Consider the following 20,868-nt stretch of genomic DNA (forward strand, 5'->3'; position numbering starts at 1 on the left):
AAAGGTGGTTGAACTGAAGCAAAAAATGGCTGACAGGATGTTCATCTCTGTAGCATACAGCAAAATCTGTTTCTAGGCCAGGTCTAAATGCAAGGCACATGACAACCAAAATTCAACATTTGTTTTTGTTCGCCTTGGCAGCTCGAGCTACTACTCTGTAAGAAGTAGCTGCTTCTGCCGCTTACCTTTTCAGGTCCCTTAACAGTTTCAAAATTCACCTGTAATTAGCTTACTCAGAATTTCCAGCAGGTTTAAAGCTTGTCCAATTGGTTGGCTTTATTGTCTCTCTAGGTAGCTGACTTCTGCAGTGGCGTAACAAAAGTTTATGGGCCCCCCCTGCAATGTACACGGAGGGGCCCCACACTCCGGATTTTATCCGGAGCGCTCAGACCTGAGTACCTTGCGGAGGAGGCCCCCTGCAGCTGGGGCCCCCCGCACTGCGGGGGATGTGGGGGCCTGTGTTACGGCCCTGGACTTCCGATTTGTTGACTTGCCTTATCTATTTTGTGTTTGTCCCTCTCCTGAACCATAGCTTCTTTACTTGTGTCCTTCCTTTGCAACCACCAGCTCCAATTAAACACTAATATTGCACTTTCGCGGTACTTAATTTTCAATTGGTTTTATTTGATAATAATAATAATAAAAATAATAATACAGACACTTGTAGAGCACGACAGTTACCTCAAACAGAAGTGTCCCGACGCTAAATCGATCAGCTGTGCATAGATGGAAAACCAGAAAGCCACGCCCCGGCCTATTATTCTGCCCTAAAGAGCCAGGTCTTAACCATTTTCCTAAAAAGGGGCTCTGTATCTATGTTGCGGAGGCCACTTGGCAAGGAGTCCCACAATTTTGCCGCCCTGACCGTGAAGGATCTGCCCCTCCATGCAAGCCTTCTTGAAACGAGGCGTGCAGAGTAGTTTATGAGAATTGGACCTTAAGGATCTAGTCTGCTTATATTTGCGTAGTCTGTGTTTTAGGTAGCTCGGGCAGTTACCATGCGTGGCTCGGAAAGCAAGCGTCAGGGCCTTGAACTCGATTCTTTTAGCCACTGATAACCAATGGAGTTCTTTTAAATGTGGAGAGACATGCTCGTGGAAAGGGAAACACCTAATCAGTCTCGCAGCCGCATTTTGTACCATCTGAAGACGTCTAATTTGGTACTTTGGCAGGCTCAGATAAAGGCCATTTGCATAGTCCAGCCTGGATGTCACTAAGGTATGGACTATGATTTTTCGGCACTCCTCTGGCAACAAATGCAGAAATATCTTCAAATTTCTCAGTTTACCGACCCAAATGGCACCTGTGTTGCACCCATGCGCCAGGACAAGTACACACACATGGCACAAGTCAAGGGTACACGCAAGTATACAGCATCCACCCACCATTTTCACAGGGTGGACGCTGTCCCCCCTCCCAAGAAATAGGGCCCCACAGAAATACGCTGAACTTGTACCGGTGTAATTTTGAGACACCGAGACTGATTCAGCTGCGCCTGCACGTTGTCTGCTTACCATGCCCAGCACCAATGTGCAAGGGAGCTTTTTTTTCACCTCCAGCTGGGCCGAAGTTGAGGGGCAATCAGGCCTCCTTTTGTTTGAATATCCTGACTGGAGGTGGCCTGGAACCTCACACTCAAATGTAAATGCACCGGTGGGGAAACAAAGGCACACAGCTTGTTATCTCTTCACAAGTACTTAAGACAGGCATGCTTTAACCTCTGTTTCACTCCCTGTATATGAGATGCATGCACTGTAAGAACGACAGATGTGTAGATGAAGATCAGCCGCCTGAAGCTGAACTCAGACAAGACGGTAGTCCTCATCCTCGGCCGCACACCATCAGCGTGGGACGACTCCTGGTGGCCGACCGCACTGGGAGCAGCACCAACACCCACCGCCCACGCACGCAACCTAGGTTTCATCCTCGACTCCACACTCTCCATGACCAAGCAGGTCAACGCCGTCTCATCCTCCTGCAGGAAACAAAAGGATCTCTGTGTTAGCAGGAGACACATAACCTTCTATACTACATTGATTCAGATATGGAACTTCACAAAATACGGATCTCTCCCACAAATGTGTTAACCTCCAGAGTTATCTCGCCATTACAACTTTTCCCTGAGATTTACTGGGCACCTGTACAGCAGATGCCTTACCCCATAAAATATTTTAAGATGCGGACTTTCCAGCCAATTAAGCAGAACAGGTCTACTGCCATGCTTCTCCTTGTTGCCAATTTCTTTGTGGCAGGGTTTAAAAAACATAAATGTACTAGTTAAGGCCCAGATTTTGCATCAGTATTGTGCCACTTCTCTGGCAGAACCCTGATGCCAAATCTTATTTGTTAAATCTCATAATGCACTTAAATGTACTCATGATGTACCTGATAAACATGTGTGCGGTCTTAATATCTGATGTCACTTCTAGTGGGGTAACTTCAAGTGATGCCACGTGCAATGTCGCATGTCGTGACATTATGCGCTGTGTTGGCACACGTCATTATTTCACTTGCATACTCCTTAACCGGGTTAGTCCCCCAACTTCTTTTTTTAAGGATTTGTGCCCTGTGTCAGAACAAACTTGGTTCCTCTCATACACGAGATCCTAGTAAATGTGTCTCCTCTCAATACGAGGCTGATTAAAACAATTTTTGTTTTAATAATTTTTCACATTTACACCTATGGTCAGGGTGGGCCTTAGCGCGCCCACACCGCCAATGTTCACCTTTTTTACCGGTCCTGAAGAATGCCTCATTAATGATTATACTTAGGCAGAAACATGTTGACCGAACACTAGTGGATAGGGCTAGACAATTTATCTAGCTAGTATATCCCTCCCTTTGTTTTTATACATGTCTGATTGGCTATTAATAACATTTATTTTGTGACACAATCTAGACATTTTTAACTCATCCTCACTTTCACTGAAGACAAAAAAAAACAGCTCCGCAGTAATTATGGCGTCGAAGCACACCAGGGTGGCATTCGGCCTCTCCTGGTGGGGCTCGATGATGAAGCATGTCACCAACCAGGTTGGTGAGTGAGGGCTTTATTAAGAACCTATTCGGATTCTTCACTTGTGCTCTATTTATATGCTAAACAAATGAGTACACTCCTCTGTTGTTTTTGAGTATAAATTGACCTAGACATGTAGGTATTCCTTACTCTATTTTGCCATTTTATGTTATCAGGTGTACAACACCACTGTGTGTCTGATGTTTTTAAATCTTGTGTGTCCGTCATGTGTATTAATACAAGAAATGTCACTGGATACAACACAACAACCATTTAGCACATATTAGGCACAAAATTAAGGGTGCACACTAAACATTTAAGGACCCCCAAATTTGATTATAAATTTCTCTCGTTTCAGCAGTTGACGATACAAGGAAAAGGTCCTCAGTGTATGGTCTGTATGTAAATGTGCATGCTTTTCAAAAAAACTATGTGATTTGTACAGGCCAATAGGCTGTTTATTATAACTAGCAGGGAAAACACAGATCCTGAAGAAAGCCAATTGACCTTTCGGGCAGTTTGTGGCTGAAACATGTCGACCAATTAGACACTTGGAACCATTATATCCTAATATAGTGTCACTTTTCATACTTTTAATATAGCCCCTAAACCTATGCCATTAAATACGTTTTTAGGTTTCAGAGGTTAATTTAAACTCACCAAGATCCCCTGCCGTCATTCACAGTTATCACAGAACTCCGCTTACAAACGCGTCGAGTCCATTCACACACCTTATGTGTGTGAGTGAGGGTCCAATAATTAAGCAAGCCACAGGTGGTACCTGTGGGTGAGGACCCTCATAAATATATATCTTCTTTAATCTCACACATGTCCGAGACATATGTAAGATGAGCACCAATTTACCCGGGTGCCGTTACTTACCGGTCTCGGATAGACCATATACATGCACTTTATGATATTCAAGATATTTCTTTAGTTTGTTGAAGCATTTTGTTCGCGAAGATGAGGATATATCTCCTTTAAAGACTTCTCACTCCTTCTTAAGTTTTGGTGCCCATACCCTTGAAGACATTAGAGTGGATGTTGCTGTCTAAAAGACTATAAGCAATGTGGGTTATTCTCTGTAGTAAACTAAATTTACCCTGAACCCGAGGACTCTTGAAGATAGTGGTGTTCCAGACACCAGAAGCTTCTTTTTGGCCAGACTTAGCCTTGCCTGAGTGCTTAGGTGGGAACAACATTGCACACATAAATAGTACTCCATAAAGTACCAATAATTTCAGTTAAAAACATGTTATTTGTAAACAACATTGTGTTTCTCACCTTCTAACAATGGGAAACGTGAGTAAATGTGTCATCTCACAAGAGAGTGCTAGAGGAATACCGCTGGGCTCCTGTCTTATTCACGGTTTCCAAGATTTGGGGCCTTGCCAGAAGCATGCAGTAGGATGTGGTAGCAGCAGGACATCTGAACGGTATGCTAATTTCCAACGAAAGAAAGTCCACACAATGTATGATTAACTCATCAGGCCATGTGCCTGATTCAAATTAGTCACCCTGCTTTGGGCAGAGACCAATACTTTTCTCACCAGGTCACACTCCACTTGCCACCCCACTCCCAATACCATTAAGTTAGGCAGCAATACACATCTATTATTCCAGCGTCAAGATAACGCTCCTGTGTGAATGTGCGCTTTACAAATTCACGTCATGTTCAGCCATCTTTATTCCACTAGCCATACCACGACCCCGGCATGTGAGGTTCTTGAAACTTGCCACCGTACTTCTGTGAGAAACGTTTCTAGACCTCGATAAATACAAATACAATAAAAACGAATAATTCATTGGAAATGTCACTGTTGGTACACAATTCTGAGTAGAGCCTTTATATCTTCATGTTAAAAATTAATACAGCCGTCGCGTTTCCTTTACAGCACAAATAAACGAATTTGATTTAAACTATGTTTTTCAGCGGCTTTGCAGACCTACTTCTGAATCGCACCTCAGAGGATCACACTTGTAGCGCCATGAATAACAATGAGGAGGGAGCGAGTTTGTGGCACTGTCAGAATAATTTACATGAAAAGAAAGTCTGGAATGTTCCGCTGGAAATAGCTGCAAGAAATAGCTTTGCCATTGCTATCCCAATGTCAACGCCCTTCCTAGAATAATAAAATTAAAAATAACGCACACTAATGAAAAGCTGCTTTTAATTAGTGCAGGCATCTGTCTGGACTGCTCAGATATGCAGACTGGAATGTTTGGGGCTCCAGTAAGCATCCTGTTCAGAAGCCAATTGGGACGAGATATTAAAACCATAATTAGCATCCACTTACTATATCAAGCATTGGCAACGCCATTAGGTCTCGTCTTTGAGACCTTTTGCTGTGCTAATGCCCTTTGTTAATGGTGTGTAGCATCTGCAAGAATGCAAGTGTAGCACAGCATTAACAAAAGGAGAAAGAAACGCATGATGCAACGGACATTGGTAGGTGCTGTGCTTTGGTTTGTAAGTGTGTGCACAGGGCATAAATCCTTAAAAAAAGAAGTTGGGGGACTATCCCGGGTAAGCAGTATGCAAGTGAAATAATGACGTGTGCCAACACAGCGCATAATGTCACGACATGTGGCATTGTACCTGATATCACAGGAAGTTACTCCACTAGAAGTGACATCAGATATTAAGACCGCACACATGTTTATCAGGTATATCATGAGTACATTTAAGTGCATTATGAGATTTAACGAATAAGATTTGGCATCACGATTCTGCCAGAAAAGTGGCACAATCCTGACGCAAAATCTGGACCTTAACTAATACATTTATGTTTTTTAAACCCTGCCACAAAGAAATTGGCAACAAGGAGAAGCACGGCAGTAGACCTGTTCTGCTTAATTGGCTGCAAAGTCCACATCTTAAAATATTTTATGGGGTAAGGCATCTGCTGTACAGGTGCCCAGTAAATCTCAGGGAAAAGTTGTAATGGCAAGATAACGCTGGAGGTTAACACATTTGTGGGAGAGATCCGCATTTTGTGAAGTTCCATATCTGAATCAATGTAGTATAGAAGGTTATGTGTCTCCTGCTAACACAGAGATCCTTTTGTTTCCTGCAGAAGGATGAGACGGCGTTGACCTGCTTGGTCATGGAGAGTGTGGAGTCGAGGATGAAACCTAGGTTGCGTGCGTGGTCGGTGGGTGTTGGTGCTGCTCCCAGTGTGGTTGGCCACCAGGAGTCATCCCACGCCGAGGGGGTGGGGCCGAGGATGAGGACTTCCGTCTTGTCGGAGTTCAGCTTCAGGCGGCTGATCTTCATCCACACATCTGTCATTCTTACAGTGCATGCATCTCATATACAGGGAGTGAAACAGAGGTTAAAGCATGCCTGTCTTAAGTACTTGTAAAGAGATAACAAGCTGCGTAACTTTGTTTCCCCTCCGGTGCATTTACATTTGAGTGTGAGGTTCCAGGCCACCTCCAGTCAGGATATTCAAACAAAAGGAGGCCTGATTGACCCTCAACTTCGGCCCAGCTGCAGGTGAAAAAAAAAGCTCACTTGCTGCCTGCACGTTGCTGCTGGGAATGATAAGCAGACAACGTGCAGGCGCTGCTGAATGTGTCCCGGTGTCTCAAAATTACACCGGGACAAGTTCAGCGTATTTCTGTGGGACCCTACTCCTTGTGAGGGGGGACGGCGTCCACCCTGTGAAAATGGTGGGTGGACACCGTGTACTTGCGTCTACTCCTGACTTGTGCCCTTCATGACGACTGAAAGTGTGTGTGAATTTCAGATTAAGGTCTAACGTATTGATCCATTGTAAAAAAGACATGATGTCTGTCTCTGATCCCTGCCATACCAGAAGAATGTCGTCTATGTACCTTTTCCAAAAACTGATGGATGAGGCATATGGGTTGTTAGCACTTTGGATGAATTTATGTTCAAAGTCATGGACGTAAAGGCCCGCCACACTCGGGGCAAAGTGCTGCCCATTGAAGTTCCGGTAGACTGGAGGTACATGGTACCTTTGTATTAAAAAAAATTATGTTTTAGTGCCAAGGTGGCACATTCCAAGATAAATGTCTTGGGTGTCTGGTATTCCCAGGTGGTGTTGTCCCGGGCTTCCCCCAAGACCCTGACGGTATTGCCCTGGAGGATGCTGGTATAAAGGCTCTCGATATCGAGGGTTACAAGTATGGTGGATTCAGTATCGATAGGTAGTTCTTGGAGCAAGTTAAGGAGATTCTTAGTGTCCTTAAGGTAGGTAGGGGTTTGCTGAACCAGAGGTTTCAGAAAGAAATCGCAGAAGCGCAACAGAGGTTTAAGTAAGGAGCCTATCCCCGAGACGATTGGACGTCCCGGGGGTATAATCTGTTTTTATGTATCTTCGATAGTATATAAAAATATGGCACTACATTGTCCCCTTCTGTCAGAAATTCTACCTCATGTTTGGTGATGTGGTCATTCTCTTCTGCCTCACTCACTATGGATGAGATGCAGGCCCTAAGCTCCGGTGTAGGGTCAGTGGTGAGTGGTTGATAATTCTTCCTATCGGCCACAAGGCGCTGGCATTCATTATCGTAGTCCACGGTGTTCAGAATCACTACGCCCCCACCTTTATCGGCAGGTTTGATAGTTCTCATGGCGTTTGTTTTTAGTTTGTCGAGAGCCTCGAATTCAGATGCGGTCAAGTTCTTGAATTGCCTTGGTTCTTCAAGAATTTCTACTTCAAGATAGACCGCCTGCTCGAAAGCAGAGATTTCAGCTGGTATTGCATGGGGTGGAGGTGTGAAAGTCGATGTTGTTCTTAGGCCAGTATCGCCCTTGCTGATATCAGATGCAGCTTCTTCTTTTCCTTCGAAAAAGGCTTTCAGTTTTAGCTTTCTGAAAAAACTCGCTAACTCGCAATGGAGTCGGAATTTGTCCAAGCGAGCAGAAGGTACGAAACCCAGGCCTTTCTCAAGAACTTGTTTTTCTGTTGGAGATAGGGTAACATCGGAAAGGTTGACAATCAGACTCCCTGGGCACTCATGCTCGCCTGTTGCAACTTGCTTCGTGTATTGTTGCCCACTGGGTCGTCCTGTTCCCACCGGACTTGGTTCTGTCCTCTCCTCTTGCCCCTCCCCCTCCGACCTCTCTCGAAAAAAGGCGGACGATAAGTGTTCTGAAAGATTGGTGGTTGCATAAACCCAGGGTTCCATCCCATCATTGGGTGCTGGGGATGTTGGAATTGCATAGGATGCATCCCTCCACCAGGCATCTGATAAGGGGTCCACACAGGTTGCGGAAAGATACCGAGAGCCTTTATACCAGCATCCCCAGGACGATACCATCAGGGTCCTGGGGGAAGCCCTGGACAACACCACCTGGGAATACGAGACACCCAAGACATTTATCTTGGAATGTGCCACCTTGGCACTAAAACACAATTTTTTTTTAATACAAAGGTGACATGTACCTCCAGTCTACCGGAACTTCAATGGGCAGCACTTTTGCCCCAAGTGTGGTGGGCCTTTACGTCCATGACTTTGAACATAAATTCATCCAAAGTGCTGACAACCCATATAACTCTTCCATCAGTTTTGGGAAAAGGTACATAGACGATATTCTTCTGGTATGGCAGGGATCAGAGACAGACCTCATGTCTTTTTGACAATGGATCAATACGTTAGACCTTAATCTGAAATTCACACACACTTTCAGTCGTCATGAAGTAGTGTTCCTTGATTTAGTCATCTCAAAATCCAATGGGTGCCTCACAACAAAAACCCATTTTAAACCTACGGCTAGGAACAACCTCCTGGAATTCTCCAGCTTCCACCCGAGATCCTTAAGGGAAAATGTACCCTATGGCCAGTATTTACGGGTCAGGAGAAACTGTAGCGGTCCGAATCATTTTCAGAATCAGTCCTCTGACTTAAATACTAAATTAAAGCATAGGGGTTACCCAGACAGAATCCTAAACAAAGGCTATAAAAGGGCAAGGATCAGCCAAGAGAGGCACTGCTTGAAGAAAATCCAAAAGAAATACAAGAAATACCCCTGACATGTGTCACGACCTTTAGCAGTGTATCCAACACAGTGAAAAAGGTCATTAATAAACACTGGGGCATACTTACCAGTAACAATAGACAATGGGAAAAACCACTTTTTTCATTTAAAAAGGGACGCAGTCTCAAGGACACCTTGGTCCATACTCGTCCGAGAGGTCAACCCAACAGCGTCTTCCCTTGTATAACTGAGTCATGGGGCCTGCCAAAAATTACAGACCATTTCACTTGTGCTAACTGTAGCATTTGTCATCTCACTACGCACACCAAAGTCTTAGACCTTGAACCAGGAAAATCCTGGACACAACGTGTCCACACCAATTGTAACTTCCCTCCGTGGGGTAGCACGTAATGTATTCAGTGTTTATCAACACCCCTCCCGGCCTCGCCCTGCCATATTCAGCTACGAGCGCCCCCATTGGCCACAAGGATGTGTGCCTAGTCACCGCCTTGCCTTTGTTTCGCCTTGAGATACGAGTATCTCTATTGGCTCTAACGACCGCGTGGCCGTTTCACCACTCACGCAGCCGGTGTCGCCCAGCCTTTCTCCGGTTTCGGTGATTTTTCCTTTCACCTTCATCTATAAATTGTGTCGGCCGACCCCGTTACTTTACCATCAGGGTACGGCTTCTTGAGGTATTGCGCAGGTAACGAGTGGGTGCCTAGCAGCGAAGGCGTGAGTTCCATGGCATTTACAGAAGTAGCTAAGTACCCGGAACATTTATCTTTGCGGTAATTAACCCCTTTCCTCTCCCCACCTCTCTCCCTCCCCGCCGTCCACTTTCCTCCCCCTTCCTCCTTCCCTCCACCTTTTTTCTTCCCCTTCTTCTTGTGATTTTAGGGTGTGCCACTGTGCTATCAGCCCCCCTTCCGAGACCCATGGTGTAATTATTGGTTACACTCCATGTAAGATATGTTTTGACATTGTTACCGTCAGTGCTCAGCCACACTGTTTCTGGATTTATATAGCATCCATAGTCCACCAGGCTAATCGCTATCGGCAAACGCCGCTTTGGGCATACGGGGCGTGACACCCCCTTTTGTTTTTTGTTTGAAATTTTAATTCATCATGTTTTCATTTGAGTGCACTTGTTTCATCACAGCAGCACGTCTGGCTAGTGTTAAGGTTCAAGTGCATCACAATGAGCACAAGTGTCTGTGTGTACGTCTCCTGAACAAACTGATGAAAATAACGCCTAATTGCTGTTCCTTTCTTCTTTTCGTTTGTTTGTCTATATTTGTTAAATCCACAATTCCAGTCAGAATAAACTCGGTTCCTCTCATACACTAGTGAATGTGGCTCCTCTCAATACGAGGCTGATTAAAATGATTTTTGTTTTAATAATTTTTCACATTTACACCTATGGTCAGGGTGGGCCTTAGCGCGCCCACACCGCCAAGGTTCACCATTTTTACCGGTCCTGAAGAATGCCTCATTAATGATTATACTTAGGCAGAAACATGTTGACCAAACACTAGTGGATAGGGCTAGACAATTTATCTAGCTAGTATATCCCTCACTTTGTTTTTATACATGTGTGATTGGCTATTAATCAAATTTATTTTGTGACACAATCTAGACATTTTTAACTCACCCTCACTTTCACTGAACACAAAACAAAGCAGCTCTGCAGTAATTCTGGCGTTGAAGCACAACAGGGTGGCATTCGGCCTCTCCTGGTGGGGCCCGATGATGAAGCATGTCACCAAACAGTTTGGCGAGTGAGGGCTTTATTAAGAACCTATTCGAATTCTTCACTTGTGCTCTATTTATATGCTAAACAAATGAGTACACTCTTCTGTTGTTTTTTAGTATATCGCTTGGGGGATTAAGAGTGTTCCTCAGATAAATTGCCTCCCTCTCCTATTATTTTCGTGATAGGTCAATTTATATACATTATAGGAAAATTTCAGGGATGGACCGTCCCTATAGTCACACACTAGGGGGAATGGACCCATCATTATTGAGATCAATGTTCTTACTCACAGTTTAGATGCTTCTGTTGGAATCAGAGATTCAATAAGTAAAAAGTTTTGTCTTACTTCGTCAAGGGTACCGGTCTGCTCAACCATCGAGGAGTGACCCTGGCTTCCTGCATGTTGGAGAATGAGTGTTTTACTTCCTGCTTTTAAGTACGCTCCTGATTGGTGTTCGGGATCATTTGATCCCGCATCACATGATATAGATCACGTTTTTTACTTCCTGGTTTTTAAGGACGCCCTTGATTGGTGCCTGGGGATCATGTGATACCGCATCACATTGCATGACATCCAGATGCATTGTGGGGCATTGAGTTTACAAAGCTGGTGATTTTTAGGGAATCGAGTATTTGTGTGCAAACAATATTTGATGTTAATGTCTCTTTCGGTAATATGTCTGAATACATTAGTATGTCACAGTATGTTATTACAGGGTATCTCATCATTTAATCCGGGTGTGTGTGTAGAGTCTATACACCCACCTCTGATCTTTTTCAAAAATAATGTTTTCAATATTTCTGGTTTCTTATGTCATGTGTTTCAGGACTGTCCATCTCATGTTATTCGGGTGTTATGATTGTTTATGAAGTGGTCTGCCATTTTGGTTGTATTACGTTTGCATCTTATGGCATTTCTGTGTTCTACAATTTGTGTGCTTATTTTTCTGGTCCTCATACCTATGTACTTAAGGTTACATGGACATGTAATGAGATAGATGACATGCTTGCTGTTGCAATTTGTATGCTTTCTCAGTTCCCAGGGGGTAGGTAATCCAACATATACTGACTTTGTTGGTGATGTCAAATGACAGACACTACATTGGCCACAAGAGTAGTGACCCGTGATTGGTGGTAAATTCAGCATTGATAGTGTCTTCTGTGTCTGTTTAGGATATTGTATTGGTCTTGTATGTATCAAACTGTCACATAGGCTTTTAGCTCTTTTATGTGAAAACACTTTCTGCTCCCTACGTTTATTTACCAGTTGTGTTTGATTATTTTTTTGACTTCATTCGACATAGTGTTGTACGTAGTTATGCATACCAATGGTGCTTCTGTCTTTTCTTTTGGATACGTTTCCAGGAGCGATTCTCTGTTCTGTTTTTTTGCTCGCTTTTTAGTTTTTTAAATTATATCCTCTGGATACTTTCTGGCTCTCAGTTTCTCAAATCGCAGAAGGTTGTTTTTAGCTGTTGGTGTCTGTGTATAGCTTTCTGTTGTTACCGAAAATAGTGACATCCAGGAATACCAATCTTTCTTTATCTGTGGTGTAGGTGAACTTGAGGTTGGCGTCCTGATATGTAATCCAACCCACAAACTGTAATGCTGAATCGTTGTCTCCTTTCTATATTACAAAAATATCATCTATGTATCTTCTCCATAATGATATTTGATCCTTGAAGGGATTGCTTTCGTGTAATATGCGCTCAGTTTCTAGGCTGTACACATATAACCCCGCCACACTAGGCGCGAAAGCACTACCAATTGAAGTCCCGTGGGTTTGTAAATACAGTGGTGCCGATTCACAGAACTAATCTGAGACAAAATCCTAAACTTACTACTTTTGGTATTCACAGAAAGTATTTAGTAGTAGTAAATTTAGGATTTGGTCTTAAATTAGGATTCTGTCTTAAGTTAGGATTTTGTTTTAAGTTAGGATTTTGTCTTAAGACCAAAACTTAAGCCAAACTTAAGTTTAACTTAAATTTAACCTAAGACAAAATCCTAACTCTATTGGTTTTGTATATTTCCAGTCTTTCTTTTGTAAAGTTCTTCTTATTACATCTAGCGTGTCGTTCTGCAGTAGACTAGTGTACAAACTCTCCACGTCTAGGTTCATTAGGAGGTGGGTTTGAGGGTTATAGTCGATGTCTTTGATTTGTGACAGAAGATCTTTGGTATCTCTGATATATTTCTCTGTTTTCTGTAGAATGGGTTTCAGAAAGAAATCACAAAATTGTGATAAAGGTTCCAATATGGATCCTTTTCCGGAGACTACTGGTCATCCTGGTGGTGGATCGCGATATTTGTGAATTTTTGGCAATGTATAAAAGTATGGTGTCCTTGGTGCGGTATTTCTCGGAAAGTCCCCTTTCGACTTTGTAATCCAGCCCTCTTTCTGCTTATCCACCATGGTTGCAACCTCAAGTTTCAAAGAAGGGGTGGGATCGACTTTGATGACTTTGTAATGCGCTCATTGCTTAGTAATCTTAAGCATTCAGTCCTGAATGCCTTGGTGTTCTGGACTACTACCACTCCGCCTTTATCTGCAGGTTTTATCACTATGTCTTTGTGTAGTTCTCTTAGCGCCAATTTTTCTTGGTTGCTCAAGTTTTGAAATGTCTTTTTCTTGTTCGGATTCATATTTTCAATTTCTTTATATACCACCTTTTCAAAGGTAAGTATTTCTACTGGTGTTGTATGTGTGGGAGGGAGATATGTTGATTTTTTTCCATTGGCCCATGTCTGAGACGTCCTCAGCATGGTTGTGTTCACCAAAATGGGCTTTTAAGCGTAATTTCTGAAAGAAGCCTGCTATTTCGCACTGCAAGACAAATGTAAGGTGAGCACCGATTTACCTGGGTGCTGTTACTTACCGGTTACTTACCGGTCTCAGATAGACCATATACATGCACTTTATGATAGTCAAGATATTTCCTCCTTTAGTTTGTTCAAGGGTAGGGACCCACCTCTGTACCTACAGAACTCTGACTGGCATGCATGGGAACTCAAAGCAGCGTGGGTTGGGGTGTGTGGGGGGGAGAGAGAGGGGTGCACAAATAAAGCACTGCGGCTTTTGTTACTGAGGGCCATCCTTCCAGTCTCCCGGAGAAACTCTGGATGCCCGGTACAGCCAGTCCGGCCCGCAGGGAGGACCTCTTGTTGCTATTTATTCAGCCTTCAAAGGCATTCCCAAGTACCAGTACCAATAGCAGCATCCTCTGCTGGAAGAGCCTGCCTTCCTGATCTAAGGGCTTCTCCGATGCAGTCCTCCTCTGCTTTCTACGCTGCTTCATCTCTGGGAGTCTCTGACCACTTTCACAGCACCAATACCCACAGATTTCCTCTGAGCCATGATGCAGTGTCATGATTCTCAGCGCTGCGCCACGACACCGCAAGGAACGGGACTCCATTTCCCGAGAGGCACTGCAAGCACCGCGTCACGTGCCATCGCAAGAGCCCCGGAAACGGATAAAGTCATCAACCTCCTTGGGGGCGGTGCCGATGATTCCTGACCCGCAGTTGCTGATCCACGGCCCGCGACGATCGCTCTGACAACTGCCTCCGTTCCAGCTCGCAAGATTTAGACACGCCTGAACCCCGCTGTTTGAAGCCCGGGCGCTCCAACTGACTCGCCGGCAAACAGCATAGGTGAGTGTTTGGGAGGAAACCACGGGACCGAACCAATCCAGGTTCCCCGAGCCGTGACACCCTCCGCGACCCTTGCTCCTAGTATTTCCCTTGCCTGAGGACCCGGCACGACCTAGCGGAGATTACGCTAGAGACCTCAGAACCCTACCAGGGGTTTCCCAGACCCAGTAGGCGCTCCTCCGCCCCAGGATTTCCGGGCGTTGAGTCGAAGCGCAAGCCCCCTTTGACACCGGCTCCACCGGACCAGGCTCGCTCACTCCGCACGTACCCGTGAAGTAACGGGACGGTACGGAGGTGAGCGCTTCTACCGCCAAGACGCTCCTCCGCCCCAGGATTTTCGGGCGTCGAGTCGAAGCGCAAGCCCCCTTTGACTCCGGCTCCACCGGACCGGGCTCGCTCACTCCGCACGCACCCGTGAAGCAACGGGACAACACGGAGGTGAGCGCCTCTACCGCCGAGACGCTCCTCCGCCCCAGGATTTCCGGGTGTTGAGTGGCAACGCCGGCCAGTTTTCGCCGCCGGCTCCTCCGGCATCCGAGGGGCTCTCTCTACACTCTCCCGTGAAGCAACAGGAAGGGTGAGAGGAGAACTCACCACCCCCTTGCCCAGTGAATGCAACTGGGCCAAGGGCACCTCCAGACAACCGCAGAGAGTGATCCAGACAGAGAGGAAGGAGTAGCAGGTACGGGGACAAGTCAGGCATAAGGTGGGGGCTGTGGAGACGAGGGCACTACCAAACCCTGTGACTAAGCCTTCTACTTGTCTCTTTCAGGTCTCTCTCCCTGCAGTCCCGACCCTTCCTTCCCTCGCCCACCTGTCTTCCGAGTCCGAGGGTATCACACATATACCGGACTGGGGACGGATGGGAGGTGGACCCTTACATAGCATCGGCGTCATCCTGAGGAGAAGATCATAGGAGCCCGTGACATGCAGATATTGGTATCATTGTGTGTTTTAATGACCCTAGATGGAGCACAGGCCTGCCAGCACAGCCTGTCATTGGGAGACCAAACTTAACTCACAAGAGGGCCCTGGCAGTAACCTTTCAAGGGTATAGGCCAGGTGGCCCCCTGCACCCCTCCCCACTCTGGTGAGCAGGTCTGGGGGGGAAAGGGGAGATAGGCAGCTTAGCAAAAAGAATTATTTCAGTAGTGGACATTGATACAGCTAGACAAAGGGGTATTACATTGCAGAGCCTTTTGAAGTGGCCAATATTTGCCATGGGGCTGGCATGTTGAAGAGACAAAAGGCAGAGGGACAGCCGCAAGGCAGTTTACGGGGAAGAAGCTGTAGGCAGTGTTGTGGTATGTGAGAAATGAGGTAAACTATCCAGAGTAAGCAGTAGGCAGCATGGTAACTCATATTGTGGGCCTTAGAGCCACATGATGGGTAAAGTAATGACACAGGCAGGTGTGTAAGTGAACAGAACTGAAAACGAGCAGGTGTGCTCAGGCTCTATTATTGGCAGTGACCGGTGACACATGTGTTGGATAGGTATGGGGTGGTTGTAAAGGCCAGCGGTCACAGGAGCGGCTGCTGCAATGGTACATGCCTGAATAATAGAACGTCTCCAGCAGGAAACTACATTCCTCCCAAACTTTATTGAAAAACAACACAATATCCAATCTGTTGGGATAAATGAAAGCAACTAAAACACTTAATCTCACAGCCTTGACAGGCAGCCCGCAGGACAACAGGGGACAGGTGCAGCTGGGAGCATCTAAACATCTCCCTGTATTGGATGGGCATGGGGTGGTTGTAAAGGTCAGCCCTCAAAAGCGTGGCTGGTGCAAAAACCATGTACAGATTGTCATCAACACGGTTTTGTGGGAGGATCCTTTGCATCATCTCTTTCGTCATCAAAACTTAGCCGTGGGTTTGGCTCCTTGGAGTGAAACTGGGAGTCACCTTGACATCCTTGAGACTTCTCTGGCAGATAGTAGCGGATCTTGGAAGAATCCAGCTTAGCCTTCTTGTGTTTCCACTTTGACCTGCCAGAAAACTTGGAGCACAACAAAGGACTTGTTGTGGGACTATCCCTGATAGTAGGAGGAGGTCTGCACCTTCTACTTTGAGGATATTTTCGTACTGTATTCACCGATATACAGGTTTGTCTCACATTCCAGGACCACCTTTAGAATTATGAGGGTACACGCTTCACATGAGTTGGAGTAATACCCCGAACTCAAACAACAGAGACCTACCTCAAGCAGGTTTGACATAGACACATGCTTGAGACCTTCGAATAAACGCTTAAACCCTGTAGTTTTTGGAGGGGCATACTGGTTTACGAACAAGTTGTAGAGAAACAACTCTTCTAATGATGAGGAAAAAGTGGGTGCGTGCTCCTGTTCAATATATGAAGGCTCTGAAAGTATGGAACTGACATCAACATGCAGGGTGGCACTTATATGTGTATCCATTGTCACTTCTGGGGCAGAACAAAGTAAAAGCTGACGCTCATAGAGCCACCTACTTGCGTGCAGGAGCAATGCAATTTTAAAACTTCTGTATCCAGCCTGACACCTGAGGATATTTTAAAGGTGAGGAATCTGTGGTTAGAAGTATAACACCCAAACTATGATAACTGTGCCCCACTTACTGAAGGCAGTAGTAACATATCCTAGTGTTTCAAAGTCATGTCTGAGTGAATAATATTTTAATGTTGGAATGTGAGTGCTTAGTGAGCTTCACAGATTTTAGCAGTTGATGGGTGAAGCTTGTGGTGGATGAATGGATGACAGTGCTTGGGGTAGGCAGACGTTCAATATTTGTGTCTATCAATGCATGTGTGTCTGTTTCTGTAACATGTAATGCTGCAACTGAGAAGAAAAAAGTGGTCTTTTTTACACACTTTCATATAGACTTAAATTTCATGTTACACACATTATTCCTGCAGTTGAGTCTTTGCTTTTACTTGCAGTGAGAAGGCCAATCTTTGCTATTTCTGCTAGAAGGTTGTTCTATGTACCATCTAACGTTCATGCTCATTAGATCTTTGTGTACATTAAAACTTGCCATTTACAGTATGTGGGTTTGGAGGCGGGAGCCTTGGTTTTGTAACTTTTATTTTTCAACTGCTGTGATTGCATCAAGTGACCTGATCAGAAATGACCACGTTTTACAGGAGGGTCATTGGTACAGTGTATTATTCCTCTACATGAAGTGCTTGGTATTGTGTTTTGCGTACTCTGCATTTTGTCTTAACTATTATACTGTATTTGTGTGTATTTATTGCATTCTTGGGTGCTGAGGTATGTGGCTAGCTTATTACAGTTATGTGTGCATTCTCTAGCAGTATTATTTCCATGCAATGTTTTGAGAGAGGCCCGACTTGCTAAACTCACACCTCCAACTTCAATCAATACCACATTCATTCATACTTCATGTATACACCCTCAAAATAATGTATAATATTATTCCACCACAGTTTAAAAAAACAATTCATACATTAAAACCATTACATGAATGTAGGACTTACACAGTCTAGTTATCTCACAAAGATCAATAAGCCTATACGGTCCAATAGCTAAATTAGCCTATAATTTTTTAACAGTATGGTAACATCCACATAAAGCCCAATGACGAAAGGGCAAAGAAAAACATCTTTCTTTTGAAAAAACGGGAAAGAAAGAAGTGAGACAGAAAGAGAAACAAAACATATACAACAGTGCAATTATTACTAATTCGTAAATGAATCCATATGTGCAGTCACCACAGGCATATGAGTGATCAAACTTTTTCGTCATTAATGCCTGAGTGCCAATGGATTGAGTCTGTCCAATGCATCGACGCGTTTTGGTGGTATTGTACAGATGCCATGCCCAGAGTTTTGCCCAGAAGTCACTAGTGAATGTCAACATGCCAAATACCAAGACTGCATGGCGTAGAATCCACCTCATGTCTTCTTAATCCCCCGCTATTCACAGTGATTTCACAAAGATGTAATTTTAGATCAGGTGTCTCCAACCAGTTGATTGCAAGCTATTAGTAATACCCAGAAAACTTCAGAGTAGCGCACAGCCTTGAGTTCATTTTTGAGTAAGCACAAGGTTATATTTTCCTTTTAAAGGTAAGGGAAGGCTAAGTTTATTTTACATTATTATCATCAGGCTGCAGATATCAGAGCTTTATAATAAGCAGTGCGCAGTCAGAGTTACGACCCAGGCTGGGGCACAGAGGTTAACAACTGAAGCACTGAGGTATTCAACTCTTAAATAAAATTCCTTGTCAACTCAATATTGGAGCATGAAGACAAAATTATGTTTCAGAATACTTTTGAATGGAAGAAAATTCAAATTAAAAGTTACCTTAATGATTAAGTTAACTCTTCATTTTAATTTTCTCCCTTTTCAAAGTGTTACATTTACAAGCAGCAGGCCTCTTTCTCCGAGTGGCCAGTAGACACTCTGCCATAAGTATAACTTACAAAACTGACAAATACAGCGATTTTTTTTAAAAGAGAGAAGTTTAAAGTGCATATGACACAGGCTGTCAGTCACCCATACAAAAATATCCCAGCCCATTCATACACACAAATGTTCATACATCCCCAAAGACCACGCTCTCACTGACACACACGACAGCCCTGTCATAGTGCCCCTAGTCAAAGTATTTTGTTCAAACCATAGGATCTGGCTCTATGGACATTAGGCTTAAAGACAATGAAGCCTGCCGTAGAAGTCTATGGTAACAATGAAAGAGTTGCTTAGCCTTCAGTAGCTCACAATGAATTTCACTGATGAGAAGTAGCTCTCACTACAGAAAAGGTTGGAGACCACTGTTAAGGACGTTGCAGTCATGTTATCAATTATGTCATAGATCATGTCATGAGTGATGTAATATGTGGGGTGATTAGCAGTGCATGGCAAGGGTAAGGGTGATAGTTGTTTTAGGGCATGAGTTACAGTTACTTGAGTTAACTTTATTAGGGGAATTTCAATGGTTTTCTTAACTTGAAACAGTATGTTTAAATGACATTTTCACCTAACTATAATGTCTTTACCTTTGTTTTTTTTAGTAAAATAATATTTTTTCAATGCAAAGTAAGAGCTTATTACTATACCATACAGTAATCTCACTTAAACCTTTGTGTTTTTGTCTGAGAATTTCTAGGGTTTTATTTTTTTAACGTAAAGTAATATTTTATTACCATGCATAATGCCAACCCCATGCCACGCATGGCCGTGTGCGGTCTGCGTCCAACCCACTTGGGCATCCAACCCAAGACCGCACATTGTGTTTGACCATGTGCAGTGATTGGTTGGCTAGGGGCCAGACGCTGCTCCGAACCCTTGTTCCCTGGATGCAGGGCCTGGCGCCAAAATCCCCATGGGCGAATATGGCTGATAATAAGAAGAGTCATTGTACGTAAGGCAGAGCTACTGACTTTTTCAACAGACCACAACACTAAAACATAAAAGGTGGGCCTATTGGCTTAATGAAGAAGTCACAATAGCAACATATATAAAGCACACTTATTTTTCCATCAAAAAATCACCAATAATTATAGTCAAATGTACATTTAATTTATTCACACAGTGCAATGTTTATTAAAGTTTTATTAAAAAATAATCAACTTGCCTTTGAGTCTGTTTTTTTACACAGTTTCAGGCTTCACAATACATTCATAGAACCAACCTCAAAGGGGATCTGCACTCCAGCTGATAAGCATAAACCTCCAGCTAGGAGTGCTTCAACAAAATATGGTAAGTTCCCCTGGGGTCTTTGATTTGACCCAGGAAACTTATTTATTTTTTAATGTTGCTAGAGGGCTGCATCACTCCCTGCAGCCCCCTACAAAATTCAAAAGGCTTGGTGGTGCTCCTCCCTGTTCTAGGGGCACCACCATGGTCAAATATAAACAAAAAAAACGTTACAGGGCATTTTGGAGGTGTTCCTTCAAAAAGCACTAAATAATAAATGAGTGACTCCTGCTGTTAATTTATTATGTATTTATTTATTTATTTTTATTTCAATAATTTTACATTTTGGGTACCCCGTGTGGGGACCCAAACCTTTTTTTTATGTAGGACCATGGGGGGGGGGGAGGGGGCGAAGGCACCCGTGGACCTGGCCGGTCCCATAGCCATCATTGTGGTGAGAGCTGGCCACTGTTATTTTATGGTGGGTGGCCAGAAACCTGTCCTAGGAAGCTTGTTTCCGGTCCAAGGAAGACATGGCTTGGCAGTTCGGGCTGGACTGTTCCCATGAGTCGATCTGGCCATCAAGCATGGGAGTGGCCCCACCCCCCAGAGACAACATCAAAAGCTTAGGGGTCTGGCTTGACAAGTCTCTGAGCCTTAACACACAGGCCACTAAGATCTCAGCCACCTGCTTTGGCCTCCTTAGAGTGATCAAGAAAGTCCTTCCCCTCCTCTGCTTCGAGGCTAAACAGATAATTATACAGGGCCTTATCCAATCCCGTCTGGACTTTAATAACGCCCTATACCTGGGAGCCCCGGATTACACCCTACAAAAGCTCCAACGCAC

The sequence above is a fragment of the Triturus cristatus genome, chromosome 7, assembly GCF_964204655.1.
Source record: "Triturus cristatus chromosome 7, aTriCri1.1, whole genome shotgun sequence".
NCBI classification, from domain to species: Eukaryota; Metazoa; Chordata; class Amphibia; order Caudata; family Salamandridae; genus Triturus; species Triturus cristatus.